The sequence below is a fragment of the Rhinatrema bivittatum genome, chromosome 3 (assembly GCF_901001135.1).
Source record: "Rhinatrema bivittatum chromosome 3, aRhiBiv1.1, whole genome shotgun sequence".
Classification (NCBI taxonomy): Eukaryota; Metazoa; Chordata; class Amphibia; order Gymnophiona; family Rhinatrematidae; genus Rhinatrema; species Rhinatrema bivittatum.
The window spans coordinates 376,141,759-376,161,678 of record NC_042617.1 but is presented as its reverse complement, the minus strand read 5'-3'; the positions used below and the strand labels follow the sequence as shown (position 1 = coordinate 376,161,678).

General features: G+C 47.2%; 1 protein-coding gene across 6 annotated transcripts in view; it reads right to left on the bottom strand.

The window, feature by feature from the left end:
- The window catches only part of LCA5 (lebercilin LCA5), a 212,250-nt gene that overhangs the window by 138,443 nt on the left and 53,887 nt on the right, over positions 1–19,920 (bottom strand). Inside the window, exon 1 of one of the 6 annotated variants that reach the window (XM_029595564.1) lies at positions 2,405–2,491. The exons of the other annotated variants lie outside the window; for them this stretch is intronic. The gene's annotated coding sequence lies outside the window, so the exon portion shown is untranslated. Of the gene's footprint in view, positions 1–2,404; positions 2,492–19,920 lie in introns of those variants that run through there. 6 annotated transcript variants of the gene reach the window in all.

Sequence of the window (19,920 nt, the reverse complement as noted above, 5' to 3'; positions counted from 1 at the left end):
TCCTTTCACATCATTGCCTTCAGAAGCATTCACTGCCTCTTGCATCACTTCTTCACCTCCCCTAACATTTATTTCATGCACTGCTTCCCCAAGTATTCATCAACTACATTCACCCCCTTTCCCTTGCAATAAAATATTCAAGCCTGAATAGAACTCTGGGTGACTCCTTCCACCCCTCTGCTTATACAGTAACAGAGTAATGACGGCAGAAAAGGACCAAAATGGTCCATCCAGTTTGCACAGCAAGCTTATGGTAGCATCTGCTGCACTGTCAGGTTATCCCCATGCTTCTCTTTTACTGGGTGATGAGCCTTCTTGAAAATTCAGACAGTTCTGCTTGATGTGCATTGCTTGTGGACTTTTCCGTAGAAGCAGTCCTGTGCATGTTCCCTTATGTCTGCGTATCAGTACCCAGACCGTAAAACTCAGGGTACCGTTAGCCCCCGTTTGGCCGTGCATTTTTGACGTGCTATTATTACCTCTTATAGCGTGTGGAAAACGTGCGGCCAACCCCCCCCCCCCCAAACTAATAGTGCTCATCACATTCAAATGCATGTTGATGAGCGTATTAGGTAGTCACCTGCAATACAGAAAGCAAAATGTGCAGCCAAGCTGCACATTTTACGCTCAGAAATTAACTCCTGCCAAAGGCAGCACCGGGCAAGTGTACAGAAAAGCAGGAAAAAAAACCCCTGCTTTTCTGTACACCCTCTGACTTAATATCATAGAGATATTAGGTTGGAGACCCCAAAAATTAAAAAAAAAAAAATATCTGCCCGTGGCCTGGAAAATGGACGCTCAATTTTGCCGGCAACCGTGTTCCAAACCCGTGGCTGTCAGCGGGTTTGACAACTGACGCCGGCAAAATTAAGCATCGGCTGTCAGACCCGCTGACAGCCGCCGCTTCCGCCAATAATGAGGTGCTAGGTACGCACTAGTGTCCCTAGCACCTCCTTATTAGCGTGCGCCCAGAAAAGGTTCCTGGGCGCATGTTGGGAGAGCGGGCGCTCACCTTGGAGCGCTGGCTCTCCCAAAGAATTTACTGTATTGGCCTGATAGTAAGCGGCTGGACCTGGAGCTGTGTACACTCCCCACCAGACAAAAGACCAGAGAGGAGGCGTGGGGGCTGGACAGGATGATGAGGACTAGAGCAGAGAGCTGACTACAGACTGGGGGGAGGAGAGAATACAGCAATGATAAGCCAAGAAAACCCTCTCTTCTTGTTCCAGCCCTTCTGTCTCTGCAGCAACCAGCAGCACTGTGAGGTCAGGAGGGAGGGGGGGCTGGAGCAGAATGGCTCTTCTCTGCTGTTTTATTCTGTGCGCTTCCTACTCCAGCCCTTCTTCTCGTGTCCTCTGCCGTACTGCTTAGTTGCTATGTAGCCAGGAGGGCAAGAGCCACATTTGTACATGAAAGAGCCACAGGTTGGCCACACCTGTTCTAGAGGCTTGTGCAGATTTATTTAAAAAAAAGGAATAAACATCTAAGAAAATTATTGTAGTCAGGCTATACCATAAAAATAAATAGTTCTATTTGGTTCCCTCACTTCGTTTATTTATGTGATTGTTAAGCCTACTGATATAAGGTTTCGGATATCACTGTTCCATTTGATTTGATGAGGCATTTTGAGAAAACCATGCCGGTTAAACAGTTCTACCTAATATAGCCATATCTAAACAGTCACAGATATTCTAAGCAGCAATGGCATGCAGATACAGAAGGCTGAGTCCTAAAGTGTTATTGCTAACGATGAAGCCTAGGACGATGATCATTTAATTTGCACTATATTCAGTTGAGTCTTTGGTTGTACAATAAGAGGACATGATTGGTATATTTTAGGAATACGCAGATACTAGTTACAGTGGTAACAAGGGACGTGCAGTCTAACAAGGAACTCTCTCTATTCAAACACTGGAAAGTGAAAAGTTTCTTCGTGCTCCTGGCCCAAAGGCAGACCAGCTCAAGCTGAGAACATCGCACTCACACCACAGTCACATCTCCCTTAGAATCCACCACTTTGATTGCCCTGAATTAATCTCTCACCACAGCTGTTCCTGCAACATTTGAGTTGGCAGTTAGAGCTGAGAAACTCTGGAGAAGAGAGAGGTTTCTTTCCTGCAGCCAGTAACTACTAAACAGAGAGCAGAACGTTCATGCCTACGTCCACAGATTACGCTACTGAGACATCACAGCCAAATGACAGGGCCTGGCTGCCTGCAGGGATATCACAAGGGTTATTTTACACAGCAGTACTTGCACTTGACAAGCCAAACACGCAAGAGGAATTACAAATGAAAACAAATAGGGAAACTAATCATTTGCTCCTCTGTCCATATCAAATTACTAGGTAAAAGAAAAGCATCTCCGGCCAGCCCTCAGGACTAACAGATGCAAGAACACTGACCTCCCAGTCCTCATAGGGCTGCTACTCGGTGGACAACTGAACTAAAGCTGCAGTCATGCATCTCCCCCAGCTCCTGAAAGTCTCAACTGCCTCGATCAATCCCAAACAATCCAAAGAGAGCTGGAGGAACCATAGCAACCAGCCCAGAATCAGAATGTGGAATCCTTCAGGATCCGGAGGGGAGTGGCTGCTACTTCATGAAAACCAACATGGATGCTTTAATGCAACAGTAAGGGCTTGCAAAGGCAGATCCTGTCAAAAAAAAATGCAGATAAGCACAGCCCCATCATCCCCAATTTCTCCCTCCTGAGGACTGGTATGGAAAAACTGCAAAGGAAACTTGTTACTATATACAAAATATTTTCTCTTAAGTGTACATTGAAGCTCCATCTATTTAGATCAGAGATAAAACTGCAGAGTAGATGTATGTGTCATCTTTGCTGGCATCAATTTTGTTGTGGTCATGCGATGATCTGATTTTGTTACTTGATATTTTATATGTATGTCTGTACTTGTGCTTCACTATTAGCACAAATGTTAAATCATTTTAAATCAATAAATAAAATAGAATGAATAGTGAAAGAGCTTATGGAGAGATACTTAAAATAATATTCTTTGTCCAAACCTCCAGGTTTTTAATTTAATTTATTTAGATTTTTATATTCTGCTTTTTGCACTTTTTCAGCACTTCAAAGCAGATTACATTCTTCAAACGTATTTCTAATAGCTAATAAGAATTTTAATTATAAATATTCTGTTTTAAAATATGCAATATTGGACAAAGGAAAATTGGTTCTTACCTAACTTTCGTTCCTGTAGTACCACGGATCAGTCCAGATTGTTGGGTTATGCCTCCCATCCAGCAGATGGAGACAGAGAAGTTTTTGACTGACACTGCCCTATATCCTGAGGTGCCACCTGCAGTCCATCAGTATTGAACTGTACCCAAGCCAGATAAGAAGGAATCCATTAAAAAGATAGCGAACAACAACTAAGAGAAATTGATTACCCTCAAACTGAGCAGAGGGCTAAGGAATCTTCAAGAAAATACATAATAAAAGTCATGCCCTCACACTCCTCCTGTGCGGAACTTGACCTGAGTATATCCTCCTGGTAAAGAACTACTGATGGAGCGGACTCTCCAAAACACTCTAGTCGGAATTGCATGGGCCTCTGGACTGATCCATGATACTATAGGAACGAAAATTAGCAGGTAAGAACCAATTTTCCTTTCCCTGTACATACCTGGATCAGTCCAGACTGTTGGAATGTATCCAAGCTTCCCTACACGGGGTGGGACCCAAACAGTCCCGCTCCAAGCACACTTCCCCCAAAACCCTCAGAATCTGGGGCCTGGACATCCAAACGGTAATGTCTGGCAAATGTGTGCAAAGACTTCACGTCACCGCCCTAAAAATCTCCTGCAGCAAGATCTGTTGACACTCTGCCCAAGAGGCCGCTTGTGACCATATAGAATGCGCACGAAGACTGACCGGGACCGGACGGCCCTGAACAATGTAGGCAGAGCTAATAGCTTCCTTCAACCATCGCGCAATAGTGGCCCTAGAGGCCTTGTGTCCCCTCCTGGGTCCACTCCGTAAGATGAAAAGATGATCTGAGAGGTGGAAACTGTTAGTCACTCTAAGTAACGCAACAGAACCCGCCAAACGTCCAATTTCCGTAAATCCTTAGCAAGAGGAGAGAAAGAATCCAAATCCGGAAAGGAAGGGAGCTCCACAGACTAATTCAGTTGAAAATTCGACACCACCTTAGGAAGAAAAGGAGGGAAGCATTCTCAAGGACACTCCCGAATCCGTGATCCGTAAGAAGGGCTCCCTCAGGACAAAGCTTGGAGCTCAGATACCCTCCTAGCAGAAGAGATAGCCACCAGGAAAATCATTTTCAAACAGGCTGATACAGTAAAAATTGCGGGAGAGCGGCTCGGCGCGCGCACAGGAGAGTGGCCTGTGCGCGTGATTCAGTAAATAAAAATATTCAAATTAGGGCCTGCTGTAAAAAGCGGTGCTAGGGACACTAGCGCATCCCTCGCGCCTCTTTTTGGACAGGAGAGGCGGCTGTCGGCGAGTTTGACAGCCGATGCTCAATTTTGCCGGCATCTGTTCTCAAACCCACCGACAGCCATGGGTTCGGAAACCGGACGCCGGCAAAATTGAGCGTCCGGTTTTCAACCAGCGAGCCGTGGGCCGATTTTAAATTATTTTTAACTTTTGGGACCTCCGACTTAATATCGCCATGATATTGGATAGGCGCTAATTTCTGAAAGTAAAATGTGCATTTGCATGTTGCGGGTGCTATTAGTTTCGGGGGGGGGGGGGGGGGGGCGTTTTCGACGTGCTATTACCCCTTACTGAATAAGGGGTAAGTTGAAAACGCGCATCCAAACGCGAGTTAACAGTGCACTCCACCAGAGCGCACTGTACTGTATCGGCCTGAAAGTAAGGTCCTTTAACATTGCCTGCTTCAGCAGTTTTATCAGGGGAGCACACAATCGCCTTCAGGACCACTTTAAGGTTCCACGAGGGGCAGGGATTCCAGATCGGAGGACACAAATGCTTTACCCCCCTAAGAAAACAACCCATGTCTGGATGTGCCGACAGGGCAACCCCCCCGCCGCACCTTTCCGCGCAGACAACCAAGGGCCGTCACAAGAACCCTCAGATAATTAAAGGGCAAACCTTTCCCAAGACCATCCTGTAAAAAGGCCAAAACATCTGCCGCCATGCTCCGGATAGGCACCACTTCGCACTCCTTGCACCAAGATTAAAAAATCCTCCACACCCTGACATACGCCAAGGAAGTGGAGGTCTTCCGGGATTGCAAGACAGTGGTAACGACTGCATCCGAATATCCCTTATTCTTCAAACGTTTCCTCTCAAAAATCAGGCCGCCAGACAAAAGCGATCTGCCCTTTCCAAACAAACGGAGCCCTGACACAGAAGCTGCGGCTTCCGGCAAAACTGCAAGGGCCCGGCCACGTCAGGTTGACAAGATCCGCGAACCAGGGCCGCCTCAGCCACTCCGGAGCCATCAGAATTATGTTGCCTGGGTGAGTCTCTATGTGGCGCAATACCTTGCCGATCAAGGGCCACGGAAACATGTACTGGAGCATGTCAGACGGCCAAGGGAGAACTAGGGCGTCCACCCCTTCTGCTCCTGGCTCCCGATGTCAGCTGAAGAACCTGGGAGCCATGGCGTTGTGAAATGTTGCCATAAGATTCATGAACGGTGTGGCCCACATGCGGTAGACGGCTCAGGAAGTTTGCCTGAACATTTTCCTTTCCTGCGATGTGCGAAGCTGCGATCCTTTCTAGATGCAGTTCTGCCCAGTGGATTAACTTCTGGGCTTCCAGGGCAACTAGTCGGCTCTTGGTGCCCCCCTGGTGATTTATGCAGGCCGCTGCTGTTGCACTGTCGCACAGAATCCGTATTGATCTCCTATGCACCAGGGGGAGAAGAACCTGAAGAGCAAGGCACACGGCTCTGGTTTCCAACTGGCTGATAGACCACGAGGACTCTGCCATGGACCAATGACCCTGCACTGATCTGTCCCGACAAACCGCCTCCCAACTGGACAGGCTCACTTCTATGGTTACAACTGTCCAAGAGGGAACCTCCAGGTCCATCCCCTGGCGAAGCTTGTCTGGGAGGAACCACCAGGAAAGACTGGACCGTGAAGACTCTGAAAGAGAGAGTGGAATCTGAAACTGCTCGAGAGGGGATCCCATCGGGAAAGCAAAGCTGATTGATTGAAGAGGTCTCTTATGTGCAAAGGCCCATGGAACCAGTTCCAAGGTGGAGGTCATTGATCCCAGGACTTGCAGATAGTCCCAGACCCTGGTTATGCGCATAGCCAGCAACAAGCAAATTTGAGATTGCAACTTCTAAATCCGCTCTTCTGTGAGGGACACCTTGCCCAACCATGTGTTGAAAAAAGTTCCTAAGAACTCCAGGGTCTGGGAGGGGACCAGATCACTCTTGGCCCAATTGACTATCCACTCCAAAGATCGCAGGAGACTCAGGACATGATTGACCACCTCCCGGCAGAGAGTCTTAGCCTTCGCTTGAATTAGCCAGTCGTCCAGATAAGGGTGCACCAGCACTCCCTCCCTCCGCAGAGTCGCTGCTACCATCACCATCACCTTGGTGAAAGTCCTAGGGGCCATTGCGAGACCGAAAGGCAGGGCGCAAAACTGATCCCCTAGGATCATGAACCTCAGGAATCTTTGATGGTCGGGCCGAATTCCTATGTGCAAGCAAGCCTCTGTCAAGTCCAAGGACACCAGGAACTCTCCCTTCTGAACTACTGCAATGACCAACCGTAAGGTCTCCATGTGGAAACGCGGGACCCAGACAGCCTTGTTTACCTTCAAGTCGAGAACGGCCGGAATGTGCCCTCCTTTTTTGGCACTACGAATTAGATTGAATACCTGCCCATCCCTCGCTCCACCGGAGGCACCGGCACAATGGCCCCCAGATCGCAAAGGCGGCATACGGTGACCAGCACCACCAGCTTCTTTCCTTCGTAAGAGCATGGGGAGACGAGGAAATGATCTCTGAGAGGCTGAGCAAATTCTAAAGCGTAACAGTGACTTACAATGTCTAAGACCTTACTGGTCGGACGTAATTTTGGCCCACTGCTCGTAAAAAAGAACCAACCGGAGGAGTGGACCGGCATCGCCTCATTGGGAAGATTTTGCTGTTCCCATTTTTTGGAAAACCCCGCTTCTGCCAAGCCAGCGGCCTCGAAAGGGCTGTTCCACGACTGCTGCCTGCCTGAGGTCTGCCTGGAAGACGAACCTGACGATCTGGAGGCTCGAAATCTCCGGTTCCCCTGAAAACAGGAGCAAGGGAGGGGAGCACCCCTTGGTTTCAGCTTGTCTTCGGGCAATTTGTGAACCTTATTTTCCCCCCAAGGATTTGATCAAGTCCTCCAATTCCTTACCAAACAGCAATTTGCCCTTAAAGGGCAATGACCCCCAGCTATGCCTTGGAGGAAACATCTGCAGACCAATCCCTCAACCAGAGGAGTCTGCAAGCGGAAATGGCCGACACCATGGTTCTAGCCGAGGTGCGAAGCAGATCATATAAGGCGTCAGCGTTGTAGGATACAATGTTCCGCCTGAAGAGCATCCGAATCCGACAAGGACTTGTCCGCCTGTAATTGCTGAACCCAGCGGAGGCCCGCTCTTAACAAAGCTACTACACATAATAGCCCTATCCCCTAGGGCAGAAACCTCAAATAGCTTTTTAAGATGAAGTTCAAGTTTGCGGTCCTGGAGATGCTTTAACGCCATCGCACCTGTCACTGAAATGGCAGTCTTCTTAGGTCACTGCTGACACACGGCATCTATCTTTGGGATCTTTAGAAGTTCCAGTGCCTCATCTGGAAGCAGATACAGCTTATCCATCACTCGACTAAACCTTAAGCCCTGTGTCTGGTATATCCCTTTCCCGGAACAACAGGTCAGTCATCGACATATAAAATGGGAAGGACCTAGTTGGGCCACAGAGGCCCAGCATGATAGGATCCACAGCCCCCAAACGAGAGCTTTCCTGAGGAGCCTCAATACCCAATTCTTCCAGAACTGCAGGTATAAGAGGGGCCAGTTCCTCTCTGCAGAAGAGGCGGACCACTCTGGGGTCATCTCCCTCATTAATTGGGTACTCAGCCAGCACCTGCTCTGAGTCTTGAACTGCGCCATCCAGGTCCCCTCCTGGAAGATCCTAAGCAAGAGGGTCTTCCAGAGCTGAGAAAGGCACAGAGGGGAGTGCCTTGGTCTGTGACCCTGAGGGACATAAAAGGCTTCTACTTCTGGTGGCCCCCCCCCTCCCCGGCGCTCTGAGGTCCTGTGCATCTGAGGAGCCAAGGTCCCCCCTGCCCTGAAGCTTTTGGCCTCTTGTTTGCCTTGAGAGAAAATCCCATCTCTCCATGCAGTTTTGCAGGCTTCTAGCCTTAAAGGCCTTGTGTAGGAGGAAAACAAAGTCGGAAAGAAAATGAGAAAGAAGAGTCTGAGTCCTCCATGTCTATGCCATCATGCAGCCTACCCCCAAATCGGTTCTCCTTGGAAGCTCCAGCCTGCGGGGATAAGGGAGGAGGAGAATCTCCCTCCCCCTCTGCGGGAGATGCAAAGGTCCGCAAAATGGCGTCCATTCCCTCGCTAAGTGCGAACAGGTCTTCCAAAGGCTGCCGCACCACAGCAGACCTCCCAAACTGCTTGACGACTTGCCCTCCCCACCGGGGAGGCATAAGGAGAAAACCCCGTCGCGGGATAGCGGGCATGCACACCCCTACAGGCCAGACCACGTGGCATCGTGAACAGCAGGGGGTGGGGCGAGAACAAGCACAAACTGCGCTGGAGAAAACCTTGGCTGGCAAGGACTCAAAAAAAGGGATCCCCTGATCTGCCCTCTTACCTGCTGTAGCCCCTCAGATCTTACCAATGCACCCTTACTTTTTTTTTTTTTTAAACACCAGCTTTATCAGGAGAACAGGCTGCAGGTTATAGGTCCCTCTCAGGGTGAGTGAACCGGGCTCCCCAGTATCAACCCTGACCGGCTGGAGCAAGGGATGGTCCCCGACCCTCTGCTCAGGTGCCTCTAATACCAGAGGGGATGGTCCCACCAGGACCTAGCAACCCTCTGGGAGGCAATAGAATCTTCCTAACTCCATCTTCTTTGTAAAACAAAAAATAATTTGATGGACTAGCTTTTTTTTGTTTTCTTTTGTCAGTCAGACTGCAGGTTAAGCTCCTCCACCATCTGCTGGAGACAGAGAAATACAATACTGATGGACTGCAGGTGGCAACTTAGGGTATAAGGCAGTGTCAGTCAAAAACTTCTCTGTCTCCATCTGCTGGACGGGAGGCATAACCCAACAGTCTGGACTGATCCGGGTATGCACAGGGAATTACAATTCTTATATTCTGCATGTGTACATAAATACATTATATAATTAGTATATAGACAGATGTTTCAGTTTTTCAAAGTACATAACAAAACAGGGGTTGAATTAGCACAAATTTGAAACTTGTAGGCAGTAGCATCAATTGTCAAGGAAGCCTTGTGTTAATTCAACCTCATTTTGTGTCCGATTACCATATGGCCAATATTCAAAAAATGAATTTTTCTGAAGTACATAAAAATCATCATAAAATTTCACAAACTGGAAGCTACTGATCTTTGAACACATGAAGAAAACATGGAACTGTGCTGGAATTTGCAGAGATACATTAGTATCTTTTTTAAGTTATAATGGTTCACAAGATGGCTAGTTTTACAGCTGTGGCCAACCTATGGCTCTTTCATATGCAATATGTAGCTCTTGTCCTCCTGGCCCCATAGCAACTGAGCAGTACTGTTGAGGACATGAGGGCAGGGACTGAAGCAGGAAGCACACAGAATGAAACAGCAAAGAAGAGCCATTCTGCTCCCCACCTCCACTCCGACCTCACAGTGCTGCTGGTTGCTGCAGAGATAGAAGGGCTGGAGAGTTTCCTTGTTTCATCCCAGCTCTATTTTCTCTCCTTCCCCCCCCCCCCCCCCCACCACCACCATCTGCAATCAGCAGCAGTGGATAGGAGAGGAGGGGAGGGGGTGAGGCTGGAGCCAACATACAGGCTGATACAGTAAAGTGTGCTCTGATGGAGCACACTGTTAGCCCGCGTTTGGCCGCACGTTTTCGATGCGCTATTTTTACCCGAAAACGTGTGGCCACCCCCCCGAAATTAATAGCGCCCGTAACATGCAAATGCATTTGATGGGCCTATTAGTTATTCCCGCGCGATTCAGGAAGTAAAATGTACAGCCAAGCCGCACATTTTACTCTCAGAAATTAACCCCTGCCAAAGGATCCAAAGGCAGGGGTTAATTTCGGCTGGCACCGGGGAAGTGTACAGAAAAGCAAAAAAAAAAAAAAAATGCTTTTCTGTACACCCTCCGACTTAATATCATAGCAATATTAAGTCAGAGGCCCCAAAAATTTTAAAAAAAATTTTAAAATCTGCCCGCAGCCTGCGGGTTAGAAGATGAACGCTCAATTATGCCAGCGTCCATTTTCCGAACCCATGGCTGTCAGCGGGTTCGCGAACAGACGCCAGTAAAATTGAGCGTCGGCTGTCAAACCCGCTGACAGCCGCCACTTCTATCAAAAAGGAGGCACTAGGGATGCACTTGTGTCCCTAGTGCCTCCTTTTACCGCGGGCCCTCGTTTGCATTTTTTGTTTTTCTGAATCGCGCGCCCAGGAGAGTGGCCTGGGCGCTCGCCCGCTCTCCCGCAGGTTTTTCTGTATCGGCCTGATAACTGCTAGCCAGCTCCCCCCCCTTCTCTAGCCTTCATGATCCTGTCAAAATTCCCACCCCCACCTGCTAGCTGGTCTGCTGTTTGATGGGAAGGAGCTAAAGTGTACACAGTTCCAGGCCTAGCAACTCACTGTACTCCAAAGGCTTGAATTCAGCTGACAGTAGAGTGGAGGAAGGAGTCAAAGAGCTCCATTCAGACCAGAATAATTTGTGGCAAGGGAAAGGGATAAATGTAATGAGGGCAGAAAAGCACCAAATGGTCCATCCAGTCTGCCCAGCAAGCATCTTCTAATAGTATGGGTCACACCATGTGGGTTACGCCCATGTTTCTCTTAAGGGTAGTAACTGCTGCTCTGTGCAGTTTTCCCCAAGCCTTATCATAAAGATAGTAATATTTACAATCAAAACCAAGCAATTGTCAAACCCATAAAAAATTACTACTAGCAATATTTTTTACTGGGTGAGGAGACTTCTTGAAAATTCAGATAATGTACTTGACATTTTATTTTATTTTATTTATTTATTTAAAAACTTTTCTATACCATGGTTAAGTTAGCTAACCATCACAACGGTTTACATAAGGGCACAACAATGAAACATATGGATGGTATAGATTACAACTTGGTTATGTGCCATCATTGTACGGTAACAATTCATAATTATAAACTAAGTGTGTATATGTTAAGCTTGTTTGTTGGGAACATTTAGGCGGTTTGGTTTTACCATTACAATGCATTGTTAGGTTAAAATAACAGCTTCTGACTTTGGTGCATCTTTTTTCCTCATCTGTTTTTCTCGTTCTCTTTGTCTTTATAAAAAGCTTATTTAAAAAGCCAGGTTTTCAGATTGGTTTTGAAAATTTTCAAATTTCTCTGCAGTCTTATTTCTAGTGGCATGGTGTTCCATAGTACGGGACCAGCCAGTGACAGTGCTCTTTCCCTTACTTGCGTGAGACGTGCTGATTTGACAGAGGGGATGGTTAGAAGAGCCTTATTGGCAGATCTCAGGTTTCTCTGTGAAACATGGACATGCTTTTTAGGACTTGGCCAGAGAAGCAGTCCTGTGTGCTTTTTCCCTTATGTCTTGAAACAAAAGCAACTGTCCAAGAGATGGAATCTTAAACAAACAAATTTCTAAATACCATCACTTTAACACGGCAAGATTTGCTGTAGCCTTAAAACAAAGAGACCTCATACAAATGTGGCCGAATTACCATATGCGGGTGCACAGGACGCCACTCAGGTTATACGGTGATAACTTTAAACAAGCACCGTTATGAATGTTCAAATCATCGGTCTCTTTGCTAAGAAATTCAAGTAAGGACAGCTTGTGTCCGTTTACTGGCAAACATGAAGCAGTATGAACGTTTTACTTATCGTGGTGTTGGTAGCATTTTATAGCGGAAATATGCAGTCAGGATATAACTGTTGGCACTGGCCCGACACGGCTCGTGTTTCTTGCACCAGCTTCCTCAGGGGCCTCACAATGCCACAACTGAAAATAGAAATACACATGGTGTCAATTCCTTGTTAAGCTGCAAAAAATAAAATTGGCAACGCTTAATACCTACGATTCCAAACACTGCCGCTCTGCTCTGCTACTCGGCTGCAAATCCTGTTAGGCAGCAGGATCCGCCATTTTACTCAACACTTATATACCTACCGCGGTAGGAGGAACTCATTAATTATGACGTGGGAGACAATTAAGTTGAAACGGGCGGAGTTACTAGATAAGCGATGTCCATTCAACAGAGTCGTTTAACCCCGTCGGTGATGTGGATGCCAAGGTAAAAATCCACCATTGTTCACGCTCATTAAGAATGTGATTAATATCCCCACCACGGGTATTGGGTACAATGTGTTCCAAGATTGTCCAGCTTTTTGAACATCGGAGTCCATGTGTTCCAAGATTGTCCAGCTTTTTGAACATCGGAGTCGTTTGAATACATCTAATATGGAAGCACCTATAGTACCGCATTGCACCACTTTCAATCATACTTTTGAGCAACTTCGCTGGACAATCTTGGAACACATTGTACCCAATACCCGTGGTGGGGATATTAATCACATTCTTAATGAGCGTGAACAATGGTGGATTTTTACCTTGGCATCCACATCACCGACGGGGTTAAACGACTCTGTTGAATGGACATCGCTTATCTAGTAACTCCGCCCGTTTCAACTTAATTGTCTCCCACGTCATAATTAATGAGTTCCTCCTACCGCGGTAGGTATATAAGTGTTGAGTAAAATGGCGGATCCTGCTGCCTAACAGGATTTGCAGCCGAGTAGCAGAGCAGAGCGGCAGTGTTTGGAATCGTAGGTATTAAGCGTTGCCAATTTTATTTTTTGCAGCTTAACAAGGAATTGACACCATGTGTATTTCTATTTTCAGTTGTGGCATTGTGAGGCCCCTGAGGAAGCTGGTGCAAGAAACACGAGCCGTGTCGGGCCAGTGCCAACAGTTATATCCTGACTGCATATTTCCGCTATAAAATGCTACCAACACCACGATAAGTAAAACGTTCATACTGCTTCATGTTTGCCAGTAAACGGACACAAGCTGTCCTTACTTGAATTTCTTAGCAAAGAGACCGATGATTTGAACATTCATAACGGTGCTTGTTTAAAGTTATCACCGTATAACCTGAGTGGCGTCCTGTGCACCCGCATATGGTAATTCGGCCACATTTGTATGAGGTCTCTTTGTTTTAAGGCTACAGCAAATCTTGCCGTGTTAAAGTGATGGTATTTAGAAATTTGTTTTCCCTTATGTCTGCATATCAGTACCCCAGATCGTAAAAGTGGAGGCCCATGTTGATTGTCATCTGAATCAAATTCCCCTCCCCCTCCCCCCCCCACTATCAAAGCAGAGAATGATGCTGCAGTTGCACCAAAATCATCAAGGTTTATTAGTTAAGGGTAGTAATCCCCATGCCTTCTATTAAGGGTAGTAACTACCGCTCCACGTAGGTTATATCCCCATGCTTATCAGTACCCCAGACCTTAAAAGTCTGGGCCCTTAGTTGTCTGAATCCAAATTCCCCTTTCTCCCTCTCCCTGCTGAAGTGGAGAGTTATGTTGCAGTTGCGTCAAAAGCATCAAGGTATATTGATTAAGGGTAGTAATCCCCATGCCTTTTGTTAAGGGTAGTAACCACCGCACTGAGCAGGTTACCCCAGTGCATCCTTGGGGTGGGGGTGGGAACAGTGCATGAAGTGAATGATAAGGGAGGTAAAGGAGAAGTGGTGCAAGAAACAGTGACATGAAAAGGGGTGAATGTTGCAAGAGATTGGGGGGGGGGGGGGGGGAATACTACAAGGAGGAGCTTAGGTTGTGGGGTAGATGGGTGTGATTACTGTTTCCCTCACCATCTCTCTATAAGTTAGCAATGCAAATTGGACTGTGTGGCATCTTATTCCTCCCCAAAGTTCATGCTGCTATCTGTTCTGCAACATGTCTGAGGGACCAGAGCCTGGGTGGGGGAAACAAAGGCAGGAGAGAGGATCCAGAAACAGTGTTGTATGACAGCTATGTCAGGGGAGAGAAGGAGGAATGAGCGAGCCAGAGATGAGGTTAAAAGGCATTCAAAGGAAAGTGGAAAAGCTGTAGAAAGGTATGAGAAAGCCAAGGGGAGGATGTGTGCAATAAAGTCAGCAACGGTGAGTGGGGAAAGGGTGAAAAAATAGAAATGGTGACAGGGTGGGGCAGAGGTGGTGATGGGGTTGTATGGATGAGTCAGAGGGGTGTGTGGGTGTCAGAGTTGTAGTCTCTGTTCCCCCACCTTGTCTTCACCAGTATCTCACTTAATCCTCCAACTCTGATCCTCATGTTTCTGCCGTATATGGTGATGAATATTGCCGGGTAGCTAATCAGACGGATAAATTTTCAGTAATCAGTCTAAATGGCTTTTGATCTTGACCTCATTGCTTTCATATCTGTCATCCTGTGTAAGTGCATCAGTCACTCTCAGCCTGCACACCCCCTTCCTCTCTCTGGTTCTATTTTCTCATCCTCCAAATGAGGGAAGCTGGCATTTAGTCCCTCCCTTGCTTGGGGCTCTAGCAGGGCTCTTCCATTTGCTTCCTTGCCATTTTCCTTGGCTTCTGCTCTGTTGCCTGTACCCTGGGCTGTTCCCTTGTGCTCTTTCTGCTGTACCTAAGATAGATGGCTGAGAAGCAGAGCAAGAATGCTGGGGATGGGAGGCAGAGAAAGGGGCAATGAGGGTGTGAAAAGCTAGGAGAAGATTTAGTGGTGAGGCTGCATGAGAGGAAAGGCAGGGGGTGAAATTGGGAGACAGAGGGCTTAGAGAATGGAAGGACGATAAACTCTCAGAGGGATCAAATAGGAAAGAAAGGGAAGAGCCGTTAGAGCAGCGGGCTCTGAACAAAGTAAACCAGGGTTCAAATCCCACAACCACTCCTTGTGACCTTGGGCAAGTCACTTAGTGGAGGCATAGAAGGCAGGGGAAAAACAAGCAACTTTAGGGAAGAAAAAGATAAGCTGTAGTGACAGAAAGCATGAGAGAAGTCAGGAAGGCGTGAGGATAGAAAGCAATGAAAAGTAAAAGAAAAAGATGAAAACTGAAATGGAGAAAAGAATGAAAGCAAAGCAAAAAATTTCACAGTCAAAATTAAAACAAAATATCCAGACACAACAGAAAGGTTAACACGCAACTTTATTTTTATAATGTTAAAGATTTACATATTAAATAATGTAAATTTAATACAAATTTACCACAACAGAATATTTAAATGCTTCTTGCAGAATTTACCCTTGAGCCACAACAGGAGCATAAGAGATGCTGTACGGAGTCAGACCAAAGGTTTATCGAGCTCAGCATCCTGTCTCTGAAAGTGGCCATCCAGGTCACAAGTACATGGCAGGATCCTAAAGAATAGATCCAATCCTTTTTGCTCATAATGGAGAAATTACTTACCTGATAATTTCATTTTCCTTAGAGAAGACAGAAGGACTCGGGACCAGAGGGTTTATGCTCCTCTGCCAGCAAATGGAGATGGATCAAACTGATGTCACAGCATATATACTCCTGCAGTGACCCCAGTCTGCCAGTATTCTCTTCAAAAACAACTGTGGACAGACTAGCAAAACACTTGATTAAAAACAGTCAACCATAACTGTACTCAACCAACAAGAAACCCTGAAATCTTGTAAGAATCTAGGTACCCCAATCTAGGGACTGGATGAACACTTACCAGAAATCCCTTGGGATCCGGAGCCCCACAGGAGGAATACTGACATACTCATGCGGCAGCTGAGGGCGGGAAGCTGATGTCATCTGTCTACACTAAGGAAAACGAAATCATCAGGTAAGTAATTTCTCCATTTCCTAGTGTGTAGACAGATGGACTCAGGACTAGTGGGATGTGCCAAAGCTATGCCCGAACACTATGGGAGGCTGCCTGTGGTCCAGTCAGCACTGCCCATGCAAAGGCTGCATCCTCCTGGGCCTGCACATCCTGTCGATAAAACCTGAAAAATGTTTGTAAGAAGGACTACGTCGCAGCTTGGCAAATGTCGACAGGAGACAACAATCTAACCTCCGCCATTGACAGTGCTTGAGCCCTAGTGGAACAAGCCCCAACCTGAGTAGGCAATGGCTTTTCAGCATCCACATATGCGGCTGTAACTACCTCCTTAATCCAGCGAGCTATGGCAGCCCGCAAAGCTGGAGCGCTCTGCTTACTTCCACCATGGAGGACAAACAGGCGATCCATCTTCCGGAAAAGTTCAGAAACCTTCAGATACTGCACGACAAGTCTCTTGACATCCAAGGAGCGCAGGAGGTGATACTCCTCCGCATCCCTGAACTTATCCAGGGACGGCAAGGAAATGGACTGACTCAAATGAAAGTCTGACATCACTCTGGGCAAGAAAGAGGGAACAATATGCAGCTGTAACGCTCCTGGCATCACCCAAAGGAACGGCTCCTGGCAAGACAAGGCCTGCAGCTCAGAAATTCGATGCGCAGAACATATAGCCTTGAGGAACAACCGCAAGGATAGGCTACGCAACAGTTGGAACATAGGGCCCGCCAAGAAATCCAGCACCAGTTAAGATGCCACAAGGGGACCAGTAACCTCAAGGGAGGCCTAAGCTGCTTCACTCCCTTCAAAAAACGGACCACATCAGGATGAGACGACAAGGAACCACCATTCACAGGACCCCTGAAACAGGCAAGAGCCACAACCTGCATCTTCAAGGAATGAAGGGCCAATCCTTCATTCAACCCACCCTGCAAAAAATCCAGAATGACTAGGCTCTTAACTGAACGAGGAAGAACACCATATTTTTAACACCAGGCCTCAAATACGCTCCAAACCCGCACATAGGCTAAGGAAGTGGAAAATGTTTGAGTGCGGAGTAAGGTGAAAATCACCGTGGAAAAATACCCATGCTTCAACAGGCGAGCCCTCTCAAGGGCCAAACTGTAAGACAGAACAGAGTCAGATTCTTGTGAAGAATCGGCCCTTGCTGTAATAGATCCGGGTGTGGCGGAAGCCAAAGAGGGGTCTCCACCAGGAACCGAATAGTCCTGAGTCTTTGGGTTCCAACGAGACAGTAGCGAGCGGTGAAGAGGACCCTATATGTGCCCTCGTCCACAACTCCATTTCCAGTGTTGTCGCCATTAAGCTGATCACCAGTACATAGAACCACACCGTCGGGCCTATATTGGTCACCAATTGACACACCTGAGACATCAATTTCTGAATTCAAACTTGTCCTATCCCATGTCGAACCAAACCCCCAGATACTCCAATGACTGGGGTGGCTGAAGACTGCTCTTGGCCAGGTTCACCACCGAACCGAGCTCCTGCAACCAGGAGATCACCTTGTGCGTCACCAGGCAGCTCTCTTCCTGAGTTCAAATCAGCCAGCTGTCCCCAAGTATGGGTGCACCAGGATCCCTTCTCATCTCAAGGCTACCGCTACCACCACCATAACCTTGGAAAACATTCTGGGGGCAGTGGCCAGACCAAAGGGCAGTGCCCAAAACTGACAATGGCGCCCTAACACCGCAAAATGTAGAAAATTGTGTTCCAAATGGATAGGAATATGAAGGTAGGGCTTGGACAGATCCAGGGAGGGCAGAAATTCCACCCGACTGCACTACCATTAACCATGGCATCCATAACTGGGAAAAAACAAGAGACATTACGCAAGGAAACCAAAATGGGATTTTTCTTCGTTCTGACATGGAATCTGTACCAGGAACATCCAGCTTCCTCAAGATCTGGGAAATCTGAGCCAGCAGTTCATCTCTATGAAAGAACTGTAACATGGTAGGATACGGTTCCAGTCCCAGAGGAATTTCCCCATCCTCCAGGGAATCAGGATCAGCCTCATCATCAGTGCCATCCAGATTCCTATCTTAATTACCTGCAGCAAACAGGCTCAGTCTGGCGTTGAACCATAGGATTGGATGAGGGAGGGGCTACCGGCTGAGAGTCCGACCTGACTGGATTGGGCAAAGCGGAGGACTGCACCTGAAGAAAGGATTGTAAACCCTAAAAAAACTCCATCCCAGAAAAAGCAGCCAGATCCAGGAGAATTTGGAGCAGGGCCCATGGAACTGCCTTCTCCTGCGGAGGAGCCACTCAAGGGAGTACCAAGGTCTGGCAAACCACTGGACAAAGCTGTAACCAAACCATCATCAGGATGGGAGAACCCTGGCTGAGCAAAATCAAACTCTCCCTGAGCATCCAAACAGCACTGACACAGGTTAGAAGCCACTTCAGGCTGAGAAGCCCGGATAAGACAGGCAACACAGAGAGAAAGGCACTTAGGCTTCTTGTTCACCGTTGCCATAGCAGCAGTGAATGTGCATCCAAACAGCTCGCACTCAAAACTTTATATGTGCACAAAAATTAGGCACCCCCAAAAAATATGCACACAACTTATGTGGGAAGACTTGCGCCTATCAACAGTTTATAAAGCTGTGTGCGCAAAATGTGCACAGCACATGCACAGAGCAGACACGCTGCGCACTCAGACATCCTGTAGAGCAGTGGTTCTCAACCGATGTGTCGCCAAGAACACGCAGGTGTGTCGCCACACTTCCCGATCCCCCGCTGATCCAGCTGCTCCCCCTACCCAAGCGAAATAGGTCCTCCGCCCGGGCTTAAAATGCTGATAGCCTGGGCAGAACAAGGCAGGACAGCTGGAGTCAGCAGCACCAGCATGCTCTCTTCTTTCCGCCGCCCCATCCCCCCCGGCCCGGAAGAGGAAGTGGTGAGCAGCAGGTGTGTGCACGGGAAGAAGAGACCATGCTTATGCAGGTAGCGTCGGCGAAAAGAAGAGAGGCATAGCCTGAGGAATGAACAGCGTGGCTCAGAGAAAAACAAAGAACGTCATCAACTCCCGCGGCCGATGGGACTCCTTTCTCCGCGAGGATTGAAAATGAAGTAGGTTGCTGCTGCCTTTAGGGTTAGAAGTGGAGGAGGCTGCTGCTGTTGTTAGTTCGGGGGGGGGGGAGGGGGGGAGTGAGTGATTGAGCAAGCATATGTGTTTGAGAGAGTGTGTGTGTGTGTGTGTGTGTGTGTGAGAGAGAGATAGCATGTATGTGAATGATTGAGAGCCTGTACATGTGAAAGAGTATGTGTGTGATTGAGAGCTGGTTTAGGTGAGAGAGCATGTCAGTATGTGATTGAGAGCCTGTGTGTAAATGAGAAAGAGAGAGAGCATGTTTGTAAGCATGTGAATGAGAGTCTGTGTGTGAGAGAAAAGGACAGCATGTATCTGTGTGATTGAAAGCCTGTGTGTGTAAGCCTGAAAAGATAGACAGCATGTGTGTAAATGTGTAATTAAGAGCCTATATAAGAGAGAAAAAGTATGTATATATGTGAGCGATTGAGAGTCAGTGAGAGAGAGAGAGAGAGAGAGAGAGAGAGAAGAAAGTTGCAAGCAAACCATCCTTCCTCCTGCTAATTCAAAACAATGTCAAGGCACCTGGATATCAAAAGTTTCCAGGTATGCAAAGCAAAAAATGTTTTGTATCATTTTTCATTGCTGGGTCTTTGTGTCTATTTTGAAATATTTTATTGGTAACTAGAAATTTTTGATATGAGTTTTTAATTATTGGATATTCCATTCATCCACTGTTTTGAAATAATCTGTTCTTTTTGTTAGTATGGTTTTACTGCTACTGATTTTATATTTCTTGATTTGTTTTATAAG